This window comes from Zootermopsis nevadensis, unplaced genomic scaffold (assembly GCF_977971745.1).
Source record: "Zootermopsis nevadensis isolate Lab colony 2312 unplaced genomic scaffold, Znev_1.0 Znev_ptg000002l, whole genome shotgun sequence".
In the NCBI taxonomy this organism is placed as follows: domain Eukaryota; kingdom Metazoa; phylum Arthropoda; class Insecta; order Blattodea; family Termopsidae; genus Zootermopsis; species Zootermopsis nevadensis.
In genome coordinates, this window is record NW_028259134.1 from 10100909 (window position 1) to 10127447 (window position 26539).

The following is a 26539-nucleotide window of genomic DNA, read 5'->3' on the forward strand; positions in this document are numbered from 1 at the left end:
GCCATTTTTTCTTACTTAACGCTGATGGCTTTAAGGCTATTAATTCAGTTTACTCAACAAGTTAACTCGTTTTATTTTACCAAATACTTTTCTCTCATAGTAGTTTTTTGTGTCAATGGAAAGGACAGTATATTGCAGTGTTGCAATGTTCTCTTTTCACAGATAATTTATAATGACTTTAAAGAATCAACAATTTAATTCCTCGCATTATGGAACTCCATTAAAATAGGACTGTACTTATCCGTGTTTTTTTTGTTTTAAAATAACACGTAGCTGAAAGCTAAAACTGAATTGACATTAACTGAACCAAGAAGTAGTAAAAAAACAAAAGTAGTTCCAGTTGAGGATTCACAAATTCGAAAAAACAAGTCACGGAACACACCCGTTTACAGTTTGACAAACAAATTCGTACTGTGTGAATCGTCCTGAGAGTATGTACGGCGCAAAGCGTCAATCAAACCTAACTTATCGATTGCAAGTAGTAGGGAGAACTTGGTTAATTCCGCGAAACCCGGGGAATGTTTTACTACACGTCTAGACCAGTGTAAACAAATAATTTGATGAACTGTCCATACAGAGTGATCCCTCCTCAACGTAAAAGATTATCGTTAACAATCCTAGCGGCGTTTCATTGAATTATTAAATATTTGCTGTCAAAACTGTTTTACGTTAGTACGACAAATGAGTTCACGTCTTGACATGTTTCGATTTTCATGAACACTGAGTTGGGTGCTGTATCCTTATCGACGCGATGACCTTCGCGAAAAACTGAATCCTGTGACGTCGAGAAGAAGACAGGCGTTCTGAAGTTCGCTTGCTTTGGGTTCGTTCAGTTTGTTTAAGTTTGGTTCCGATTAGTATAGACTAGGTTAAGTTTGGTTAGATCTGGCTTTGTCGGGTTTAGTTAGGTTATGTTGTGTTAATTGGGTCGAGTTGTGTTGTTTTGCATTGCGTTGCCTTGAGTTGCTTCGCTCGCTGTGTTTTATTCAACATTCTAGTGGTTACAGAGAACAGTGGTTATTAGTGCTCTTTTAGATAACTGATTTAAGAAATACGTTTTCTTAAATCTCACTTGTTTCAAACTTTTATCTCTGCGACGCACTCCCACGTTTACCTGACACAGCCATGATATGGCTATTCATTTTAAAGAAACAAGCGGTCTGTAGCATATTTCTACCCACAGCATGATTGCTTATAGAACCTCCGTGACATGCCAAACTTTCTAACAATTTGTATAATACAAATTTCGGCAACACGTAAACACACTTGTGCTATAACCTAAACCAGGTTAGTTGTATGGGTCTAAGAAAGTCCAGTTGGGTCGGACCTACCAAGGCTAAAGGTGGAACGATTTAATTAAGGTTGTGCCTGATCATGATCAGATCTCTGTTTAGTGAACCCCACCCTGCCGAATGCCCCATGAATATTCATCGACATTACAAGAACACTGAGTAGTCTGGTGCAGACATGAAGGAATTCTAATTTCAGATAAGTGCTCCGTTTTATAATAGACTTTCATCAAGATGAAAGGATAACAAAACAAAAAAGTGTATAATTTACAAGTAACGCAGTTAATAATAATCTAATAAAGTGGCAGTTTTATGCTGTCCATATTTGTTAGTGTAAATGTCTGATGTTTCTTCGAGTTTTCTAAATTACAATAAGTTTTGTAGGAACAGTGGCTTCTATAACATGAAGAAAGTAGTTACATATGTATATCATGCAGTTTGATACACTTGTCACAATATACTTGGTCTCTAACAACTGTCATTTCCTCAGCTACTAAGAAAATGAGTCAAGTATTTCTTTATAATCTACATAACCAAATGTTGCTATTAGCATGCGCTTTATCATTAGTGGTTTTTTTGTATGACGTTGCGTGTACTTGTAGGTGGGGACTAACGTTTCGGAGGAACACAGTGCCTCAATTTTCAGGAATGAAATCCTTAAGATGGAGACAGTATGTTCCTTCTAACCACGTAGCTACATACAAGTCCACATGGAGTCATTGACTTTTCACCGATGTGAGAATCTAAGATTTATTAGTTTTATACTTTTTACCAGTCTTCTGCTTCTCTTCTTGTGTTAGGCAAATCAGTGTCTACCGGTCTCAAAATCTTTCTACCGTCTTCTTATATCCTGTGATTCTCTTATCTTCGCCACTTATGTTTCAAATCCCACGCTAATAACAACTTCCTGTCTTCAGTCATTCCTTTAACATGACTTTACATATATTTCTGTCTGTTGTAATATCGTCAATTACATTAATAGACTCCGAATCTCAGATGTTTCAGTATTTATTTATTTTTTGTCTAATGAATATCGAGCTAAAAGTCACAAAATTGTAATTACTGACGCATCTGTTCATATTTCGGCTCTGTAACCCTATGCTCATGTTTTTCATCACTGGCTGAACCAGTGGCCTTGTTTTTACAATTTTAAATCAGTTTCTGTGATGAACCAGCGTTGTCTTTACTATTTACCTGTGATGAAACTATCGGCAGAGGAAGTCATCAGTTTCTTTGCACATGCGCTCATGACATTTTCTTCATTCTTAGTAATTTCTGCTGTATTGTTTTAATTAACGGCCTAGAGCGAGGTTGAGCAAAACGTCGATCGTTGCCCCCCAGTGGAAAGCGAACCAATTTTAGGTAAATCGATAATACATAGGAGATTATTAACATTTTTGTTACTCATAACTTATGTAAACTTACAGGGTATAATCCTTAATACTGCCACCTCGAGTTAGTGGTTAATTCTTGGCCCAATACTTAACATTCTTCGTTAGTTTGCGTATCTATGTAAATGTGTCTTCTTGAACATGAGCAACATCAGATAAAATTATCACTCGTGCCTCACACCATCACAACTTGGTTTGGAGTTTAAGGCTAGCAGTTATCAGTTTCAAACCAAAATTCTCTGAATTAGTTTACTGGATTCAGAGTTATTATTTATCTTATTAATTACAATTAATTGTTTCATATAGTTTCACATTGGTATTTATAAAATATAATTCAAAATATGTTTCTGTTCTTAGATTTTTACATGAGTACAATTTTATATTATCTACAATTCCTGAAATAAAGATTAGTATCTGAGCTTCAGTTTGCACTTAAAATATGAAATGTGTTCTAACGCGTTATTATTCACAAAGAAAACCTATACTGAATTAAGCAAGTCAGCTGCGGAATTCTGGAAAATTCAGAGAATTTAGAAGTAACAATTGTCATTCAAAATTCTGCTCAGTTCTGCTCAAGAGAAGGGAACAGGAATTCTGTTAGGGTTGATTCACACTAACGACATGACGTGTAACGGCAAAGACACGACAACATTTCCTTTCGTGTATTAAGATTGATTTATTCACATCTTGCGTCAACGACACGACAGACCTGCAGTCTCAGAGAATGTTTTACGTGTTTCTGCTGTTAATTCAGCGTGAACCATCAAGTGGGATTGACAAAGAGAAACAGAATGCGTTTAGGAATACCGAGACACTTATGATTTATCTCATTACCCCATCGTGATAATGATCATAAATAAACAAGATTTATGACAGCAGATAGCCATTAAATAAATCTAGTCAACTATTTATTTGAGTTATATTTAACGACGCTGTCAGAAGCTCAGATAATATAGTGTCGGATAATGGGGTGATTAATGAATAATGAACTGAAAGAATATTGAAAGAAGTGGTCGTGGCTTAATATAAAATACTGTTCCAGAATGTGCCTAAAGGTAAGAGAAAAAGCAAAAAACATCTGTGTGGAGATTTGAACCCTGGACCTCCCGAATACGAAGCTGGGGAATTCAATACTTTGGTTTCGAAAACACACAAATCTTTGCTGTTAATGTTACGTTTAGATAACATAAGTTTATAATCCGACAATGAAATTCAATTTAGCTCATGAGTTAGTGCTCTAGACAAGAACGCAGAGTCATACTATCGAAACCTACTTAAGTCACATTTTACTTATTAGTGCTTAGAATTGTAAACATGTTTCAAAACGTTATTATCATTGGTTTTTAATATTTGAAATGATTATATTTTTAGCATAACTTATCGCTTATATATATATATATATATATATATATATATATATATATATCCTTTATTAAATTTGTCACATTAACACAAAATATTGCACCATCGGCATATTTGTAATTACTGACTTACAAACAATATTTTAGATATTTATATTTTGTTCTACACCCATACAATGTTTCCACAACCCTGGATCCAGTAGTTCGTTAGTTGGCTCTATCAGATTTAAAAATAATTCGTTTTTCTCACAAAACAATAAATGCTGTAGAGGAATGCATGAAAGCCGGTTTCTGAATTTAAACGTCATAAAGACTTTGGTCATTCAAGCACGCAATGCAGATGTCTACCAGTCAGTGACCGACCTTGCCTTGTCGCTGTCTGATACTAGGATACTTGTCTGATCACCAGCCAACGGTAAAATTGTCGATTCTTCCTTTCCGACTGTAGACTACTTCAGAGAGACCACACGAGTACCGTAGAGATTGGCGAGTAAATTTCTATAGTTAAAATAGTTAAATATAAATTATTCGCACCGACCAGGCACACTTTAGAGAGACACCGAAAGATAACCTAACAAGAAACACGAACATATTTCTAATTATTTTTAAAACATCCACAACGATTCCATCACAAATTTATTCCAGCCTTAACCGTTCATATTAAAACTAATCATTTCTCCATGCAGAACTAACTTTATGGAACAAATTATTTAAACATCTTTCCTTAATTCATAAATGAACTGGGTCATATGATAACATAATATTAATGTGTGTCTGTGTTTCCCTTAATAATATTTACATCGTTATCAAATTATCATATAATATGCTATATAACTCGATGTCCTACTCCGTGGTAATATCAGTGTCATTGTCATGAAAAGTACAAAGGTGGGGTCACATTTAATGATGACTGTTAAGTTCTGTGAAAAGTCATTAATTGGTTAATAGTATTTGGGAGTGAGGGAGTTTAAACGCGGATAGGATAAAATGAAGTCTATCACTCCTTTTATAATAAGAAAAGTGGAATGAAAACTAATACAACACTTAAAAATCAATCCCATTTTAGAGAGATAAGTCTCCTCGAGCATTCTTTTCGTTATGAAATGGCCATCATACGATTTAAAAATAAGTTCTAGCGTTTGTGTAGGTCCTGAACAGTGCCAATTCTCTTCTCGACACGCAGGATTCTTTAGAACTTATTTGGGTTTGGAGGCAAAGTATAGATCATGTAATCCTGTCATTATTAATAGTATAATCAAACCTGACCAGAACAGTAAAAGTAATCTATTAAAACTGGCACATTTCCATATCACAAATAATATTTACTTCAGCATTATACATGTAACTGGTTTTATGTAGTTTCAATTAAAAGGTGATCTTATTCAGAGTGATTCATGGTTTTATTACCGTAATTTTAGAAGCGTATTTCTAAGGTCATTCTCTCAGATATGCCATATACACATAGGTCAGGTTCTGAACAGTTACGAATATACATGAATGTTAAAAGAATAAACGAACACGTATTTGAATAAAGTTTTTACCACTGAATTTACAATAAATGTTTGACAAGACCACCCCAAGCCTCAGTAAACATCCTGGAATGTCTGAAATGGAGCGTGTAGCTCCCATGAGCTGATTAGAATTATTTTTACGTAGGTAGCAACATCCAAAATGTGACGGAATTTTAAATATAGATTTCATTAACAATTCTAATTGAAATTTGATAGTGCATCGAAAGATTAAGTCTATGAACGCACAAATACAGAATGACAAACTCTGCATATTATTCATACATTATACGCATTTCTAATAAGTTCTTCATAGAGGTGTACAATCAAATGAGCTAGTTGGAGTTTTATTCAGTATTATAAAATAAAAATGAAATATGACATAACCACTTCAAATATTACTTTAGGCCATTTTATCTACAGCCCATATTTGGATCGCTGACCGGATTATTAACACCTGCTGATGGAAGCTGCGTATTATTAGTTGTGACTCTTAAATTAAAGGGTGTTTTTCTTTTATGCGTATAGTCTAATATGAAAATTAAGTCTATTTAGATCAGAATTCATTAAGCAGAAATTGAAAAGGGTTTTTAAAATGCGTCTTAACATATAATGACAGGGAACTGGTAATAACTTAGAGCTTGGAACCTGGGGCCTGTCTTTCATTCTTTCCATCCAGTAGGATGATGGACAGAGTCGAGAAATTCAATTGAATTATAGAATTATGAGTGCGATGTCCAGGTGATCTATGCGGAAAGCTCTTATTAGGCTATAGTGCAGCAGTAGTCCGAAAAATGTACATCTTACTCCTATAAGAATTGACTAGTGCCTAATTTATGTAAGAAGTTAGGCGTAAGAATTGATGCAAGCCATATTCGATGCTGCAGCACCACCTGGTGTGCTTAATGAGATGTGTGCTGCTGCACACTTCTGCACAGTTCTTATTCTTCTTTGATAGTACGCGGTTGTTTTGAGATTGGCAAAAACGACGCTCATTTAATTTGTGAGGCGGATTCTTAAATCTTATTGTATGCGTTCACAGGAGTAACATAATCAGAAATTTTCAATTATGTTGTGTTTCTTATACTTATCTTTCTTTGAGTTACTGCATTTTTTAGAATCGGACTTTTCGGTTCAGGTTTCAGGTTCAAATCTCGATTTAGAGATCGACTGAACTGATGGAGGTCGTTTAGCTTTTTATCTCAGTCCCTCCAGGAAGATTCCAGTATGGTACCTTAAACCGAACAATGGCTGATTGATTGATTAATTGATCGTTTGTTTAAGGACGCTTTGTCGACTTCAGAGGTTTCGTAACGGTAATACATTACAGTAAATTTTGAATCATGTATTGGAAAGGATGTGGAAGGAAGCGTTTGTGGCTTATGTTACGGTATTAATAAACTATAAATATCCTCAACTAGTGTAGCCGATTACTTGGTCGAATTTTGAACTCGAGACATTTGGAATAAAAAACAGAAGTACTAACAACACCATATGTCCTAATTTTTTTATTTTTACAAGCCTATTAAGTCAGATAAGGATGTAATAACTTTATTCAATTCTTATACTGTACACAAAGCGTTAACTGCACTTCCTCAAAGCCTGTATAGAAACATGTTAAAAAAAAGTCCCGTTATGATCACTTTTGTTACCGACTGTTAAAATAATTACCGTGTCAGTAGGTCTTAAATAATTACTTACGAACTTCAATTTATATTTCCTGTTAAACAGCTTTACTGTGCTGTACGTATGTCTCCTACACATTATTACTAAATGCATTCTACCCGTTTTATTGATGCCTTTACATAGGACGAACCGTGGGATAATTTTTAAAGAAGTTTTCTGTTTGCACATTCGAAGCATTTTATTAATATCGCCTCATGGTCACCTGAACTTTGAAGCTATTAGACATTTTTTTTACATTTATGTCCCATATTTAATAGTAATCATTCAATTTGCATGTGTTCCCACCTGTTGGTCTTCCCACTGCCAGACTTCGCCCCTACAGTCAGAGTCCACTTCACAGTAGACTGCTTAACCTGGTGCAATGCAAAACGTTTTATTTCTTCTACAGATTAATTCCTTAATTGCATGTGATAAAAAGCTGTGCATAACTCAGTTTCATGTCGAAGGTGTTGAAGAAAATCATTATACAAGAAACCAATGAAAGTTAATCTATTAAATCTGAGTGGTACGCCGTAACACATAATCAAGTTCAGACCAGGATTAATTAACAGTTAAACACTGGACATAATGTTATTTATTAAGTCCATAGATTTCAACAACTAGTAAATCAATAAATGCACTGTATAATAGTAAAGTACATCATTTAGGTTTATGTTGTTCTTTTATGATGAAATACCAGTAGTATATTGGTCGTTTATAGTGATAAGAAGGCTATACATTTACATTAAAAATACGGATCTCTCGTATCCTTACGTATTTATTTTCACGTCAGAGAAATTTGTTTAAAAAACGTAGTTTTTTAGCAATTTTAGAATGTTTCTTGTATGAGACATAGTGTACTACAATCAGATACTTTATGGTTATATTTGGAACCTGCCAGCACCTGGGTGTGTTTTGGTCGGTGAAAGAGTTATTAAATTTGCTAAGATTTGTGTCCGGTGCATATTGAATGAATTGCAGAAATCAAATGATATATGACAATTTTGTACACGTACACGTACTCAATAATACATTATGTTGGTGATGTCAGAGCTTCTTTTCTCAGCAGGTCTACAATAAAACTTGGGTGTGTAATGCAGTGACAGTAGGGCTGGTCAAGACAGATGCCATAAATTGAAAGAAATATAAAAGAATTAATTTAATCTAGCGACTATTTTTCTTTCCTTCCACAAATTAGGTGTCTTAGTGCTTCTGCCAGTTTCATTATCCCCTGTTTAGCTTCTTCTTGGCCTTTCACTAGTCTTCACCCTGCAGGATTATAATTGCACTAGTAAATTATCATCATGTATGACAGAAAAATCTAAAGCGGTACTTGAGATACACTTTTTTATGGATAAGCAAAAGAAGAAGAATAAAAATTAAAAATACTAGAGTTACTTCAAAAGTCATGGTAACTAATTTTTTGTGGGCAAACACGTTTAATTGAAGAAAGTTCAAAATATACGTATTAAAGGGCACGATACACTCCTCCGATTGGCGTAGTCAGATCAGGTAGGTGTGAATGGGTGTAGGTATAGTAGACAAGAAGAAAGGCACATTATGGAATGACCATTTTAAGAAACTTTTACGACGTTGGAGATGAGAAGTACTACACCATCCTCCATATTCACCCGACCTTTCGCCATGTGACTATGACTTAATACCCAAATTGAAACAGCCATTGCGAGGGAAACGCTTTCGTACTCGAGAGGACATTTCCAACGCAGTTCGGCGGAGGATGGAAAGATTTGGAGATGGTGAAGCTGATGGTATTCACCGTCTTCCCCGTCGTTGGCAGCGAGTATTTTGAAGGTTGCTCTTTTATGATTTTATGATTTAACTCACATTGAATTTTTGAAGTTTTTAAATCACAATTGAATTTTTCGAGGATTAAAGAATGAAAAAACGGTCATTCCGTAATGTGCCTTTTTTCTTGCCAACTATACCTACACCCTTTCATACCTACCTGATCTGACTACGTCAATCGGAGGAGTGTATCGTGCCCTTTAACATGTATATTTTGAACTTTCTTCAATATAACGTGTTTGCCCCCCAAAAATTAGTTACCATGACTTTTGAAGTAACCCTCGTAATTATTTATCTTTGCATAATTAAAAAATCTAATAGAATGTAATGTAGTAATTCATGGTCATAGCATGTTGTTCTATGGAACTGAGGTCAATTCCTAAAATATTCTATCGCTTTGCTAAAGAGCACGGATTACACTACCGCAACAGTGACCTACTACAGCACTGTTGCCCTCGATACCATTGTTGTATTTGTTATTCGCTTCCTTGCTCCACTGACGTCATCATCCGTGATGTGGCTTAAAGAATCCCTTTGGAATTTTAGTATACTCCCAAGAGCGTACCTTTTCAATCTTTTACAATGGACTGATTACCTTTTATCATGGATAATATTGCCTTTATAAACAGAATGTTCTCTTTTGTGATAAAGTGAAGCACTGTAATCGGTAAATGCAGGGTCAATAACCAATCATATTCAACTTATATCTTATATGACCTGAGCAGAGCTTCATAGATTACCTAAAATGTTGCTGTGCACGACTTGATGTGTTCAGAATCCAGCTTCTTCAACAAATTAAAATTTGGGATCTTTTATTAGCAGCAACTGTTTTCAGATCAAGGACACTATTTTCTGTATTTCTCCAACCATCTATTTGGCTTCATATTTGTGAATCCCACTGGACCAATAAGATCTAAACATAATTTTTCTCTAAACCTTTTTGCTGCGTTCATTGAACACGGATCTCACGTACGAGCGTGGAGGGGGAGAAGGGGAAAATTAGACTACTCCGTCATTCTTATTGATGAAACTATCTTTCTGCGGACCTGGACCTCCAAAGGACCCCTTTAGACTACTCCTTACTACAGTCATCACCGAAGTAGTATATGATGACAAATTCACATTCCTCTTTGTGTTAAATTGTTCTTTTGAACTTTGTCGGAAGTCCAAATTTTACAAAATTACAACGTTTCGGAAGTTGAATCCTACTTACGTCATCGGGTGGAAAGGGAAGACAAAAGAAATCTGTTGGACCCCCTGGCTGATGTAACTTCCGACCTGGTCTAGGTTGAGTTAGTCTGGAACCTGGAACACGGGGCCAAACAAAAAGGTTCTTATAATATAACTCTCGAAACGTTATAATTTGTAATATTTGGTCGATGGATAAGTCCAAAAGTACAATTTAAGTCCCTGGTAGTAGAACCCGCAGGTTCAACGCCGATAGCACCAAAGTCAGCCACCGGACACGAGCCTGAGCCAACTACATCCATTAACCATCCTCACAGCCCACCTCCCTAAGATCCATCTTGATATTAAAAGAACAATTTAACATAACGTAAATATCAATCATCAGAAATCTTCAAACTTCACATTTATATTGTTCTTTAGCTTTGCGTGAACACATCTTTGTTGTTGTGATAAAAATGTCCATGAATTATGGATAAGGTACGACTGAAAAAATGTCGCCCTTTTTTCTTAAGGTAGATGTCAGCTGTCATACAAATTGTTCCTTCGGACGTTTTAAGAGAAGGAAATAGTAGCTTATTTTATGTATTCTCTTGACTGAGCTAAGAAAAAGAGCACAAAATTCCATCAGGAACCATATTCCACCAATTTGTTTTGCTACTCAACTGAATGTAAATCCATATATGGCAACTGTCTTACAACTTTCTTCGTGCAAAAGATTTTATCTTGATCTGTGACAAATAAGTCTTGCATTCAGCATTTATAAATAACTCTTTGGGCCTACAGTGGTCTTCTAGATCAGCGTTAATCAACCTATGGTGTGAGTACCACTGGTGGTACGCGAGCCAATGTTAAATGGTACGCGAACTAAGTAAGAAAATCAAAATATAATATTAACATAAGTAAGTTTTCCTTGAACGCATTTGGTTAGTGGTGCATTTAATGTGTTAAATTAGAATTAGTGGTTGAGAAGAAGGTTGAGAACCCCTGTTCTAGGTTGTTGCGCCATGTTATCTTTTGGTTAGGTCTATATATCAGCACTACGGAGGGACGTACTGCCTCAATCTTCAGGCCTCAACATGAAATATAAATCCAACATATTCCTCAGAAACGTTAGGAAATAACAAGAAGAATAAACAGGAAAATAACCAAAGAGATAACGTTCTTAACTCACATCGCTATAAAAACCTCAGTTTGTTGTGTTCTATTTTCAGAATCTGTGGTTGTACATTTGGACACTCCTCGTGTTATGGGAATTATTAATCAGAATAATAACTACTTAGAATCCATCCATCCATCCCTCCACACAACCAAGCAAGTTAGCTGAAGGATAAGAAAGAGAGAGTGGTAATGGGATAGCGGAGGATAAACTTCTCTCTCGGACCAACGTGATGTGTCCTTCCGTCCGTCTCTGTCTGCCGTCAGTAGTTCTTCATCAGTTAGTAGTAATGAGCTTCTGCATTGATAGGCCCACTGTACCACCATCGCCAGTCCCTGCATTACTGTTACCGCCGGGCACCTAGTCTATCATTTAGAAAATTATACGCACCGCCTATAATAATATCATATCATATAATAACCTGCTGATGCATGACCTTGCTGGGGCTTGGCCTCGTTCTGTAAGAGCAAGCGAAGGTAACCAATCCATCAGTTACACCGTTTTTTATTATGAATTCGCTTAAGGGTTACAGCGAAAGACAGACTCGCCATGTCCACCTCGATAGAAGGCAAAACTCTCAAAAGAGTCATTTACAGAAATGTGTTATTGTTAATTTTATTGTTTCGGTTTCATCCACATAAGCGTAGTTACAGACTATAGGCCCATCTCTTCAACATAATATTTATTGAGCCTTGCTTGCTTTCATTCTCACTAACCAGAAAAGAATGAATTACAATTTAATATATATATATACTTAACACAGTTTTCACCAAAATGCATCAACATGCTTCTAAAAGTTTGTCTTCTTTCTTCGTTATCGATTAAATTGTTTGTCAGCAACTGTTCCTCGAGAAAAAGGCATAATTAAGAGGGCCTTTATTTTGTATTATAAATTAATCAAAAAATACAAAGCATGTGGTATAAATTAAAATGTCTTAATCTGTAAATTTTAAAGAAAAAGGATTCTGAACAGTTGCCGTAGTTACATTAATTGGACAACTTTAGATTGTAACGCAACAGAAAGAATTAGCTTTTTACCTTATATATTCGTTCAGCACATGCTCTTAGAAGCAAACATAGTTTAATCATTTATTGATTTGTTTTTATCCAAAATAGAAGATTGTAAAGCAATTATTCTCCAATTACATGGTTCTTAATTTTGCCTTCCCGTCATTTTCTTGCCAACTGTTGCCAAAAATCCTTATCTGGTGCCAGCATATTTTTCTTCTTATCTCACAGGGCCACCATTGTCATAAAATAAAAATAAACATAAGATCTTCATTTTAAAAAAAATTGAACCCCATGCCGTGACCAGGATTCGAACCTGGGTTATTGCGGCCACAACGCAATGTCCTAACCACTAGACGATCACGGCTACTGGAGAACTTATACAATGACTGTGGAGTTGTGTTTTTAGACGAACAGTGGAAGTCACGAGACCATAACGAAGTATCCGGAAAATTATCAGACAGCAGATATAGTAACCATTCTTCTTTGTGACGGCCAAGTCCGAAGTTCATATGTGTCAATACCATCTCTCTCTAGACCGTTATAAAACCGATTTTATAATAAAACTCACTATGTCACGTATCATTGTAACAAAATGAACTCTACAAGCTCTTCTATATAATGTCTCTTACTTCATTTTAAGATACTTTCTCAGCAAAAATAGTTATATAACTGTAAACGGAAAGATTATTATCCTGTTATAATTTAAAGAACTACCCCAGCGTACCCTTCGAGAAATTGATAAAAAACATGAGAAACCACGGTCAGTGTAGCCGGCCTCAGGTGAGAGAATCGATTGCTCGAAGTCACGGATCCTACTACTGGCCAGTCAACCATGACTTTCGAATTCGTATCTTGGAGCATACAATAATAAGGTTAAAGCACTTTTTACGTACCTAATGTTTGATGTAAATAGTTTAACAAGATTCTGCCATCAGGAATCGAGGATCGAACGGTCTGCCATTGATACCAAAGTCCGCTATTTGACACGATCCGGATCTAATTTAATTTGCCTCCCATTCTCATAGCCTATAGCCCTAATATCAATCTTAATCTTACAATTAGATGTGGCTGCTTTTAAAGACATCCCTACCAAAATATTATGTACCTAGTTCTTGTCCCGATCGCAAGAATTCACTAGTCCTACTCCTTTGATTTCACTAGCCTACCAATACAATGTAACCTATACAAATCATGCACTTTGTCTTCAATTATTATCCTGTTTCCTTCTTCCTTTATCCGTCATTTTTACAAATGTTTTCACCCCTCAAAGAAATTATCACGTTTCTCACCCCCTTCAAAAAGAAAAGAGATAATCAAATATTCTTGAAACGTGCCATGACAATTTAATATAAGATGTATTAAGGTGCATTGATTTCTTTAAGTCTTATCATTGTCTCTTGTTTTAAGCATTGATAATATTAAAATGAAATCATCCTTGATTAATTATCAGAAAGTCAATCTACAATTAACACAATTCTTTCATTCTTTTAGAAGATTTTTAGGCGGAAGTAAGATTTCTTGAATGAATAAGAGGAAATTGTGCCTGAATTTTACATTGGAGCACTAAATGCATGTGGACATTAAGTTACACTATCACTAAAAAGGACATTGATATGAGCAGTGTAGGCCACATAAATAACTTGTTTAAATGCTTACTTTACTTACGTATAGAGTGACATGCATGTTATGAAACAAATTAGTAATATATTTCTCTATCGTTAAGATTTAAAATTTGATAAGAAATTATGTGTGTCTAGATTTCTGTTGCTTCCTGTTTGGACTCCAGCATCCCTTGTTAAATCAGATTTATTACCACTTCTAAAAGCACACACTTGCAAATCGCTGAGCGATAAAACATGAGGAGTGGAATTCACTCAAGGAAGCTGTCTGCAGCCACTGGAGCGCACAGTAGATAAATTACCGTCCCCGGATAATAATGTGTACAATTGATTCCGATTTGTGTTAGATGGCGGGTCAGGGGGGTCGGACGCATCTCAGCCCTTGCATGACAGCCAGTCATTTGTTTCTGATGAATGAGGATTCCCTCAGCTAGCCACTCGTCGTGGATGCTAATCTCGCCCTTAACATCACGATCACAAAAGACTCAAATTCCCTTGACCACGCCTGTTCCCTCTCATTTCATTAACTTGATTGGCACATTCAATTAACATTATGATCAGGAGGTCAGACCTCCCCGGCTGAAAGGGAGCCTAAAAACGAGAGTTTATCATGGTCGGGTTAGAATTTAGACAAAAAGGTTAATTTGGAGCTTCAGGAAAAACATTTATCTCATACAGTCGCGGTGCTGGTAGAGAAAAGACAAGCCATCAAGCACAATGTAGGTTCGCCCAGATGAGAAGATCTTGTCTGCATTCTATTTAAAGCGGACGAGCGCAAGCTTCAGGCCTATGTACAAGGTAACTGTGTTACCATGACTCCGGGCGAAGGAATACACGAAAACAAATTAGAGTTAATTACCAGTTGAAATCATGTGTGGTTTGCTTCATTATCCCAGTAATTCATAACATACAGATGAAAGGGATTCATATAACATTACTTTTTCGAAGTAAGACCTGATAATTAATCAAGAAATGCCTGTTTCGACGTGTCTATCAATAAAAGAGCTGCAGAGTGTAAAATAATTATTACGAATTTTAACAAAACAAATAGAATTAAAACCATGCCTGATAAATTCTTGGGATTATGACAATTTGCTATCACTGCAGCCTGTTTCCTGTTTGTAATATTTTCTTGCTGATTGAATCTTGTGGTTATTGCTATATTATTGCCCTAACATATTAGCCTACAATTGTAAAGTTATTAATTTAAAATATAGAACTGGATGCACATTCCGATATGTATTTTTTTATAAAGTAAGCAAGAAGTATAATGGAATTTATAAAATTAATTGAATAATATTTTCAGTCTACACACTTTCGCATATCGAAACATTTGTAATTAACTTCGATGAACAAAATTATACAGGCATAGTAGTCCTTTGGTTGAAAAACAATAGGTCTTTGTCGTATGTGCTTTGTTATTTTATGGTTACAGTTGTTTCTCTAACGTGAAATTCGGTAATAGTCCTATATTAACGACAATGAAGAATAAAAATTTAGCATAAAGAAGTTTAAATTTGACCTTTACATACAGCAGTAGACCCGATGTCGTCATGGTTGAGACCACCGTGAACATTAACAGCAAAGCCGTTGCCATAATCACAGCTTCAGCAGCAGGAACAAAATCAATCTCCAACAAAGTAGGAACATCAACAATTGCAACAGGAGTAGCAGCAACAATCTCAGCATCATGGTGCAATAATAGTTCTCAACACAAAGTAACAGGAACCAGCATTTATAAATTACATTAAACGTGTAATTGTCGATAGCAAAATTATGTTATCCTCGTACGTAGTTCAGAAGAATGGGAAGGAGTAATTATTTTAATAATCCCATTAATTTTTTTACCTTGTGTTCTTTAAAATTCTGTTTTATTTTCTTGTGGCAATTTGATTGCCGGCTACAGCCTAACAAATTTGCTACAGTAGTTACGAATTTTCATCGCTGCCTATGGAGTTGAAAGCCAATCTTTATATAATTCCTGAACAGGCGATATAATTGTTATGAGGGGTTATCACGTGAACTCTAAATAGCCGTCGCAATTATCTAGATGAGAAAGTACAAGAGCACGGACAAAAAAAGAGTTGTTTAATAGTCCGGAGCATGGCTTAACTAATTCTGAATTCTCTTCACGTTTGTTAGTCACTCGCCTTTTAAGGAAAAGCACAAATCTCGGGGGGGGGGGGGGGGGGGGGAACAAGTAGCATATGTGAAATGTATCAGGTACAGAATGTGACATATTTGCTATAGGAATGTTTTTACATTTTACTAACTATCCAGATTATAATTCAATTCCGTGAAATATATTCGTTGGTCGTATTTCAGTTGCACTTAGTAAGAGACTTTGTGAGGTTTGTGGCGTATTACAAGTGTTGTCATACATACACGAGTGAGTGGTAGCGCAGTAAATCCTCGCTAATCCGGATCTTGTATTTCCAATTATAGCTTAATCCGATTAACTCCAATTAGTCATTATCAATAGTAAATATTCCCTCAAAACTTTCAATCAGTGTGGCTGTAAAGTATTCAAACTATGGACTATAACCACTTATTCACGCTCTGTGTGTATGAAAAGACATCCACAGACCCGTATTTTTATGTCAATCCATCTGTCCTCACTTTTGAAAGGCATTACCCAGATGCCACTTTTACAAACAACAGGTAGTACTTCAAACTGGCTAATATGTAGGTACTCAAACTCAGTCTTTAATAATAACTAAAATTTATTTAATTGGCTTAGTTATCATGTGTGCTTTGATCTTTCCAATCCAGTTTTTCACCAAATTCGGTTTCCTCTTCTACCATTACGATAGTTCTGACTATCGTAGTTTTACTGTGTGTATGCACGTATCCGTACACAAACACATACAGTAGCTACGATTTAAACTGTGAAAAAAAAAAAACATTCCAGAAGAACACAAAATTAGAATTAAGTATCGTTAAATGCCAATCTGTATACAAAAATATATCCTAAATTCGTGTACTCACACGTTAATTTATTACAAGTCTTAATACTTATTTTGTATTTTTAACAACCTGCTAAAAATAAACATTAATATATGTAGTCAATGAGTGTGTGACTACACGGATTTACAATATATTTCTATGAAGAAAATAACATTTAAAAATATTTAATTTTTCTCGCATTCTCCAATATGGTGCTCTAATAATATCATGAAATTAAACGTCCACACATGAATTATGGCTGTCATAAGTTTTATTTTTAATGTGGATCGTTTTTGAGAAAATTTACACGAATAAATTTAATTTGAGCTTCACGAATGTGTGGTCTGTACTGAGCAAGCAGAAACCAAATCATCCTTTCAGCACTTAGTTCCCGATTATAAAATGTAATCGAAATTCATTCACTTCTTTCGCAAATGAAATGTGCGGAAAGGCGACCCTCGCCGTTATCCATTCATTTTGCGCAAATAACTCTTAATATTTGTCGACTCAAGGCTCTTTTTCCTGCCGTCAGTTTACGTTCAGCTCTGTCTACACATTGGAATTTTTGTTTATAATGTTAAACTGCTTTCCAATCAAGAGGCAGTCCGCACATAACTTCTCCGTTCTATGAGCCTATTTCTCGGTTGCCACACAGCTGCATTTACTTACGAAAACCGTCGAGTTTTTCTTCGCGTTGCAACCAAATTTTTAAATTAGACATACCTAAGTGTTCATACCAACAGAACACGTGTCACTGTTATTTTCAATCCTGTCCCATACAAGTTAAACATGTCTATAAATGACAAACTATATTTTATATAACTCTGATAGTTACCGACTGAACTAATGTTCATATTGTCTTCGTTAATTTTAATGCATTGAAAGATTGTGTTCCTTGATACAACACATAAGGACAGATCCAAAGAACGTAGACCTGGTGTTAGACGATGGAAAAGTGAACAGCGTTGAGGGTCAGAAATATAAACTGTTTCCGTACTGAATGACATGGACTTATCTTATTTATTTACGGTTTTTAACGACGCTGTCAGTACGCCAGAGCTCGGTCTATACAGCGTCGAATAACAGGATGATTATTAAGAAGCGAAACAGAAAGGATGCGGAAGGAAACGGTTGTCTCTTAATTTAAGGTATTATTCAGGAATTTTCCTGGGGAGCTTGAGGAAGACCACGCCAACCCTTTCAAAAAATCCGGTTCTGGGCCGAGATTTGACCCCAGGACTTCGAAACATGAATACCAACCTTGGCTTTCGTTTTCGAATTGTAGAGATTTTAAAAAGAAACGCCTTCATTCTTGATGTGTCACTACTTCAATTAATCTATACAAAACAAACATAATACTACTCGAAAGTGATCATATTTTTAAGTATCTCGTTCTGAGCACTAAAATGGCGATGCGTGGTGTGAAGGAAATCAAAATTTAGTGTGCCATCACGCAGAAGTTTTTGATTTTCGAGACAATGAAAAATTTAGTGAGGAGAGTTAGCTGAAGTGTGATTAGCGAAGACTGTTCCTTTCTTGTGGTGTGAGTCGTAACGATTCCAGTCATGAGACTGTTTCTTCTACCATCAGAATTTAAACAGTCAGAAGCCGTGCTGCAGGCGTGACAACTCAATTAAAATTCAAGAAGCAAAATTACTATAACCCAATTTAACATACATTTACGACACAAAAACAATTTGATTATATGGTTACGTAATTAAAAGTTGGTCCATGGCATACCAATATTTTGTGTCCTCTTCAGAAGTTAAGAATACTGTCTTCCTAGACTACATTTATGAATAATTTCATACATTAATTTGTTAGGTAACAGTGTTTCGAGTATACATTAAAATAAGGAAAGTTCTTCTCAATATGGAACTAAAAAATGGAGCTTTACTTTAAAAGAAGTGAACGAACATAGTGCAAACTATTGTAGTATTGTATTTTACAGTGCTTATTATACAACAATAAAATATCGCACTGCACTTTGTGTCGTTCTATTAGAGAGAGCTTAGGCATATACTTCATTTTAAGGCTAGACCTCAGTTCTTAGGTCTATACAAATCAAGCTGCAAGTATCATTCACTGATTCTCGAATTATTTAACTAATTTCTTTCGGCTGCTTGGTTTATGTTACGTAGAATGAGACGGGAAGATTGTGACTGAAGATTATCTAAGGTAATGTCAGAATACGATTGCGGCCTATTTGAAGGCATTCATCTGAGGAGAATTATGAACACTTTGTCGAGGATAGCCTTTAAGTTTACTTCTGTTTCGATTGGTACCTCTCATTATAGGCTCCTACTGCAAACATTGAACGTTTCTGGTGTGCCATACTCTTAGACAGATATAAATGTTAGTGTTGTGTTTATCATCATGTTATAAACACTTGGAATTTGAGTTCTTAACTGTTGTTACTATAGCACTTCTATTAGTTTAGTTTAATTTAACTGTGCAACGCGCGAATCATCTTTCTTTTTATGTATAGGGTCCACTGTTATTCTATGTTTCTACATATATTAGAAACTGAATATTAAATCACTAGTCCATAGAAATAAAATTTCATGTTACTTCAAGTTGACGGCCACATATGGAAAGACGTAACGACGTAATTAATTAACGTTATTCTTGAAAATAATATAACCTCACTTAGCCAAGAAATTTACCACTTGCTGTGTAATCTGGAAGTTCGTTACCATGTTTACAACAATCCATCATTGATTTCATCGCCGTCACACAGTATTTCTTTAAAATTTATTTTAATATTATCCTCCTATCACGTAGTGACAGAAGTTAGTGAGAATTGTACGTGTTAGACTGTATAATGACGTTATGCATTTTCCATAATAACGTGGATAAATCGTTAAATATCGTATTGGAACTTCAAATATGCTGTGTCTGCGTAGACTGTAATATGATTTGACATTTTTCCCGTAGTTTAGACTAAAAAACCTGTTAAATGCTACAGAACAGATGAGATACGTTGATTCACGGTTATCTACACTTATTTTCATTAATGATTATTGAAACTTCTATTTAAAATCATACGCACACGAAATTGTATGCCAATTAATATGTATTTGCCTGAAAGGAACAATTAAATTTTCGTACCACTAATGTGGACTTATTAAGACCTTATCAAAAAGAAATAACTTTTCTACGAGTTGTATATGTTAAACGAAAGCATAAAAATGACGTGTTGAGCGTACAAAAGAAAATCATGACACAAGATAAATTACCGTTTGGCTTAATATACTGGGCGTTATAGTTATCTCTAATAGATACAACTAAGTCTTGGAGCAAGAGAACTCATGACCGACCAATCGGTAATAGGCTTGTGGAAAGTCCTGCATAAATTACTTTATAGCTTATAATATACAATCAATTATCATATGCTCTTTCGAATTAAAAACTGTATCCGTTAACACAAGTAAAACTGTTCCAGGATATTAGGCCTACTTTGTATTCAAATATCATATCCGCATGTGAGCCTAAACAAATATGGAGGCTTTGGAATGGTGATAAGTTTTTGTTTTAGTAAAGGCTAAACCATTTGTTTAACAATATATGGTTCTATCTCCATTTTCACTAAACGTCACTACTATTCTTTCAGACACTGCCTGAAAATCTCCTGCGGTGAAAATGTAAGAGGAAATCTCTCGATCTGAGTTGACAGCATTGCTCTTGCAATCTTTAACGCAAGAACGGTATAGGAAGAGAGTCTGTTCATTCTCATATCCTGTATCATCATAATGCCTTATTACATCCAGTACATAGAAAAAATAAATAAAATATTAGAACCTCAGAAAGGAAAAGTGCAAGGTGTGATAAAATATTTTCCGGACTACAGTAGTGCATACAGTTTTCTTCTTAGATAATGATAGAATAGTCGGATGAATCAATGAAGGTTTAACTTGTAATTTAAAGGATCGGAGAAAATAACTTTGGCCCATATATACCCGTATATATATATAACCCACGTTTAACGTGATTCTCAAATCAGTCTTTCTATTTCTACTAAAAACGGCTCATCGCAGGCCATCGTAGGCATAGACTATTATATTAAACTTACTTGTTTGTTAGAGAAAGAAGTAAAATGCCTTTGATAATCTGTACATATGACGAAATGCAAGTAAAAATATTTATAAATATTTTATGGACTTGTTACTTGCAACCGGCAAAGTTTTCTAACAGTGTATCTGCGATGAATAAAAATGACGAATAAAGAGACAGCATTCAAAATCGCAAAGAACGCATGTGAAAACTGTGTTTAGTCCGAATTTCTGAACACTTTACACTACGGATACATATTTTTAGAGCCTTTCCTAAATAAACATTTTAGTGTTAATATAATGCTAGCAGATACACAATACGCCTAAGTAATTATATCAAAAACGTCAGATTCTTACATAATAAAATTTTTCGGTTTTGGTATATAGATCGCTCATCTTTTAAAGTGATGTTCAGTATGTTGCAACAGGAATACATAAAGAATCAGTCTGAACGGTGACTTGACCACAACTTTATAGAGGTTCTGGTGGAGAGGGCGCGAACCACAACAGGCTCAACGCGTCGTATTATAGATTATTTAGACCTACAATGAATTGGTACAGGAGATTTTATACCAGCCAACATAAATAATGCATATAAAATGAAACAACAAGGCGTTACTAGTCTTTAATACACTACGCCAAGAAATGTGGCCTCTCACTCAAACTAAGTTATTCCTGCATGACTCAAAAACACTGATACACATATGAAGTTACTGTTACATCTGTGCCACTTAATTCAATTTATAAGTAAGAGTGCCAAATTAGCATTTAAAACTTCTGGAATGAACCCATATATTCCAATTTGTGTATGGATATTAGGGCATGTAAATGTTATCATGTTATCGTGTTCAGAAATAATGAGAAATAATTTTCTAACTCACACTTCGAATTTGGTTAAAATATATTCCACTGTTCCAAATAATATTGTCGTCATGTCATTGCAACAAGTTGTCCAGTAATTTTGGTTGTTTTGTGAAGGCCTCATAAACAGAAAGTTCCAATTATCAGAGAACTGAAAATCAAGGACAGTGAACAAGTAAGGTATGCTAAACAATTTCCGAAATGAAAAAGGACAAACTCGAATAATATCCATGTCTTTATGTACCGTGGTATTTCATAATGAAGTATTTAATGTTATTATGGCCGGCGCCCAAATTTATAACTCTTTTTTTATATAAATTTCGATGGAAATAGTATTTTATTACTTGAAATTGTTAAGACTATATCAGGCTTGCTGAAAAAGAAATTTTGCCTTCACACAATTTAAAATTAAACCTATAACTGGACTTTATTGTAATATATCCTTTATTAAGATTCGCTCCTAAATGTGATTCGTACGATTAGGATATCATGGCCGTATGTACTGCTGATATAATAACTACGCGTTATTCACATTAAGTGCATACAACAAAGGAATAATAACTTAAGCCGAAAGGTCGTGTCTGTCCTTCGTACGTTTAAACTTCTAAAGTATTCGATGAAATTTGGTATTGAGGGCTACACTAAGAAGTGTCTAGAAATTATGTTTTAGTACACATCGGTCATTTAGTTTATAACTTATACTTGAAATTCTTGTTAAATTTTATCAATTTTTTTATAGCGGCTCAAATATGTTTTATGACATGAAATATGGATTGAAAACAGTGTTTTGTAGCCTATGGTAAATAATCGACAGAAATGTTAAAAAGACTGGCAAGCATGATTAAGTAAAATATAATCAAAAATCTATGTAACACAGTCTATACAATTAACACTAATTCACAAAATTCTGTCGCAATATTATATCGAAGTTGTGGACAATTTAGTACTGTTAAGGGCGGTAACATCAGGATTTTTTCTGTATCCCAGCAAGAAAACCAAAGGTGTGTTTAGTGTACACGTAATATTGATAAAAAGCAATGTTTTCAAAGACTGAGAAGAAGTTAGGGTGAAAATAGACCTTTCTTAAAATGTAATTTAAGACTATGGCTGGCTGCTGACCAATGTAATTCACTATTTAGCTTGATTAAAACTATTTTTCAGTCCTCGCAGCGAACGGGAAGGGGCCCAATTCTTCGGATCACATCTTCCATACCGGGTCTGGGTTCACCCAGTTTCTTATCTATGGCCAATTGAAGTTCTTTCATCAGGGTTAGAGTAGCTAGAACTTCAAGCTAATTCGCCTTGTCTATCGCTAGGATCAATAATGAGAAGAATTTAACCTCCACTGCCCTTGTAAATGTTTATGGCATGATATTTAAGCACATAGGTAGTTTTATTTTTTGTATTTTGTCGTCATTGTGTAATTATTTCGGTGTTGAGCGCGATAATTATTTATTCGCCAGTTAATTATTGTATTCTGTAAGCCAATTTGTGCATGTATCTATTCATCACGTGTTGTAACTTCGTTGTTTGTGCAGTGACTGTCCAACTTGTAGCAATTTATAAAAGAAAAGGGCTGGAGGAGCCGTTTGGAGCCCAGCGGGAGACTAAAAGGCTTCTATCCACTCCGCCCGGGCCTCTTCAGCGTGTAGCTTATTACGGAAACAACACTGCTCCCACCATACCAACATAAGCGGCGCTATGGGTCTGTAGCAACAAGATGCACTGTCAGGCACACGGGAAGAAATAATAGAAAGTAAACTCTATTAGCCCCCGCGACTTTCTTTAACTTTATGAGACTGTTAGTGTCTTGTTCCACAGTTGAAATCTCCGCTCGTGTTTGCACACGCTGCAAGCACAGCACCGCACACACCGACCGGTGGCAATTCCAGTTAAATGTGAACGACTGTTTAACTTCTACCTATTTTATAGTGTGATTTTAAAATAAATTCGATTGACACAATTTTCGTTTCGGCTTCATAAGACTGTTCAGCGTTTACGCCTGTCGTCTTCGTTTCGAGTTTCCAAGGCCCACTGACCTGTTTAATTCAGAAGCCGGCTTTCAAAATGTTGCATGATTATACCTCGAAAGTAAGTTCAGTAGGCAATCACCGCTTCCCTTCATTTCCATTTAGTGCAGTCGTGTAAAATTAATTATAGCCTAACATTAACTGATATAAGTCTTCATAAAACGCTTCTGGATATCTGCTTTTTGAGGTTTAAAAGTAAATAAGTTCGGACAATACCATTCTTCGACAGCCTAGTTTGTGTGTGCATCTGTTGCAGTAAGGACATTGAAAGTTTCCTGGGAAACACTTCATCTGATACTGCCACCTGCCCGTCACGTATACACCTGCACATTACCGCCAACATAGGTCTCCGTTGAACTATTCGTACAAGCAAAGAAAAACGTGTTAATTTTCATCTTCTCAAAACCAGACATGAAGAGAATAAAGTTCCTTTCACACTTCCAGCTTTTTATTATTTTGTCGACAGTTTTCTGCGAAAACAGGAAAGGGCAGGGGGTGCTTTTAAATCACTGAGATAGTGTAATATCAGTACAAACACAATGGAAATATTAATTTATTAGAATAAAAAACGATTGTGTTTTTTTATGTAGATGTGAAACGTGGTCAGTCTGACGGGCGAACAGAGCCAAATTATTTTAGGACAAAGAGCTGTGAAGGTATTTGGACTTTGGAAAGACGAAGTATTAATAGAATGGAAATAATTACACAGTGAAGAGCTTCATAATCTTTACTCTTTAATGATGTTGGGACATTTAAATAAGAATATTGGCAAGTCATGTAGACTAATTCATAAACAAATTTCGACAATGAACTTCAGATTCAGAGATCAATGTGAAGACATTCGATGTTGGGGTGAAGCCGTTACAAGACAAATATTCAATTTCATATTTCGAAAATTCCAAAAAAAATTGTAAACAGATTACAACACAAAACCAAACTTAAAGTGAAAAGACACAACAATAGAAGTATCTATCTTAAAACATGGGGCGTGGACTGATTTAAGTGGGCAATTATGAATAAATGTAATGGACCTTACAGTTTCCAAAATATGAAGGATTTCTTGATCAGGTGTTCGGCTATTAGCTTACTCTACTCCATAAGCTTTGTGAGTTAGATGTTATAATGTCTGTAAATGGAAGCTACGGCTTTGTTTAACCTGAATATTCCATACGCTCATAACACACGATAGAATTAATCCCAGACCTGACATTAGAATTTAACTTCTGTTGGTGAAACCCGTCATTAGATTATTATACCGACTAAACCAGACACAGAGCATATTATACACAAACATATAAATATGACTAAACATAACCCCTCACAACTGATAGCGCCTCGCTTGTGAAGGCGGACACGCCCATACTTTGTTTTAACGTCAGAATATTTGACAAAAAATTTGGTGAAATGTGCTGCAAATAAAATAATATTTAACACGTTCAGAATAGCTAAAGTTTTACCAGATAACATCATAATGGAGACGATAGGCATTACAAGGAGGCGTGTTGTGTAAATAGTACAATGGAGTGGAGCGTCTGCTAACTTACTTCTGCTCGTTGACTGTCTTCCAGCCTGTGCTGATATATCACTCAGTTTTAGGGGTAATTTGATTGTATCATATTGGTCGACTATTATTTGAAGAGGATGCAATTAAAAAATGTAAATATACCGCCATGTCTAACTTTAATTTATGACGATACGTAGGAGAGGGGGCTGCGGAGATAAAGTGGCGACCAGTGTAGGCCTCGTTGATGAGGAAGCAGTCAGCTACGCGCTGTGGCCGGTTTATCACTGCATCCATTTTGTAAGACCCGGGAGTGAAAATGAAATGTCCCTGGTCTTGCTGGCAGTTGAACCTCAGCTATAAGATAAATAGTTAGTTACTCTGAGTGTGGAATCAACTAATTTTAAATTCAAGCAGAATAATAAAACGATGTCCTGTTTTGTTTATTATTTGATTCGTAATCTATCTAACGACGCGTTCTGAAGAGAATGAGCAAGTTTATAATGTTCAGGAATGTTGTTAATGATGAATTAAGAAGGCATGTGGAAGAAAACGGTTGTATTATTTTTTTATGGTACTCTTCAAGAGTTTGTCTTCAAAGAATGAGGAAGCTATGACAAACATCAGTCAGGATCGCCAGCCTCTTATCAAAATCTGAAACCGGACCTTCCAGAATACAAAGAACTTGAACCAGCAGATATTTATACGTTTTTTAAAGTTCTCTTACATAAAATGTTCTATTAATTCTATACATAGTACAAAAGTGCTTTCTTCAGACCCCATTTGAATAACCCTCCTCCATACTGAACAGTCTTGAATTAGTAAATGGCCAAGGAGGAAATACGCCAAGTTGTTTTGATGCCTCTGCGTCCTGACGTCACTATAATTGGCTCGGAATCTGACGTTACGTGTAACTCTGATAAACAACACCCAGAGCTTTTACTGGAAGTGAAGTATAATTCCTGTTCAATTCTTATTTAAAAAAATATATATTGTGAAGCACTATTGTCTGTGTGGCATAAAGGATAACTTTCATCTAGATAATGTTACATGTAGCAAATTATGCAGTTTTAATGACTTTCATGGCTAGATAAGGCGATTGGATTCTTCAAGCATACTATTTAAGGGTTTAACAATTAGTAAGTGGTCAAATTA

The 26539-nt window shown here is 35.4% G+C and overlaps 1 long non-coding RNA gene and 1 other non-coding gene across 2 annotated transcripts in view; both read right to left on the minus strand.

Moving 5' to 3' along the window:
- Positions 1-7791: 7791 nt before the first annotated feature.
- The window catches only part of LOC110833693 (uncharacterized), a 37564-nt gene continuing 18816 nt past the window's right edge, over positions 7792-26539 (minus strand). The window contains exons 2-3 of the long non-coding RNA XR_002544282.2: positions 10234-10325; positions 7792-8483 (exon numbers count right to left, since the gene is read on the minus strand). This is a non-coding gene — a long non-coding RNA (uncharacterized LOC110833693). The remainder of the gene's footprint in view (positions 8484-10233; positions 10326-26539) is intronic.
- Positions 12668-12739, minus strand: TRNAH-GUG (transfer RNA histidin (anticodon GUG)). Its single transcript has one exon. It is a non-coding gene; the product is annotated as a tRNA-His (tRNA).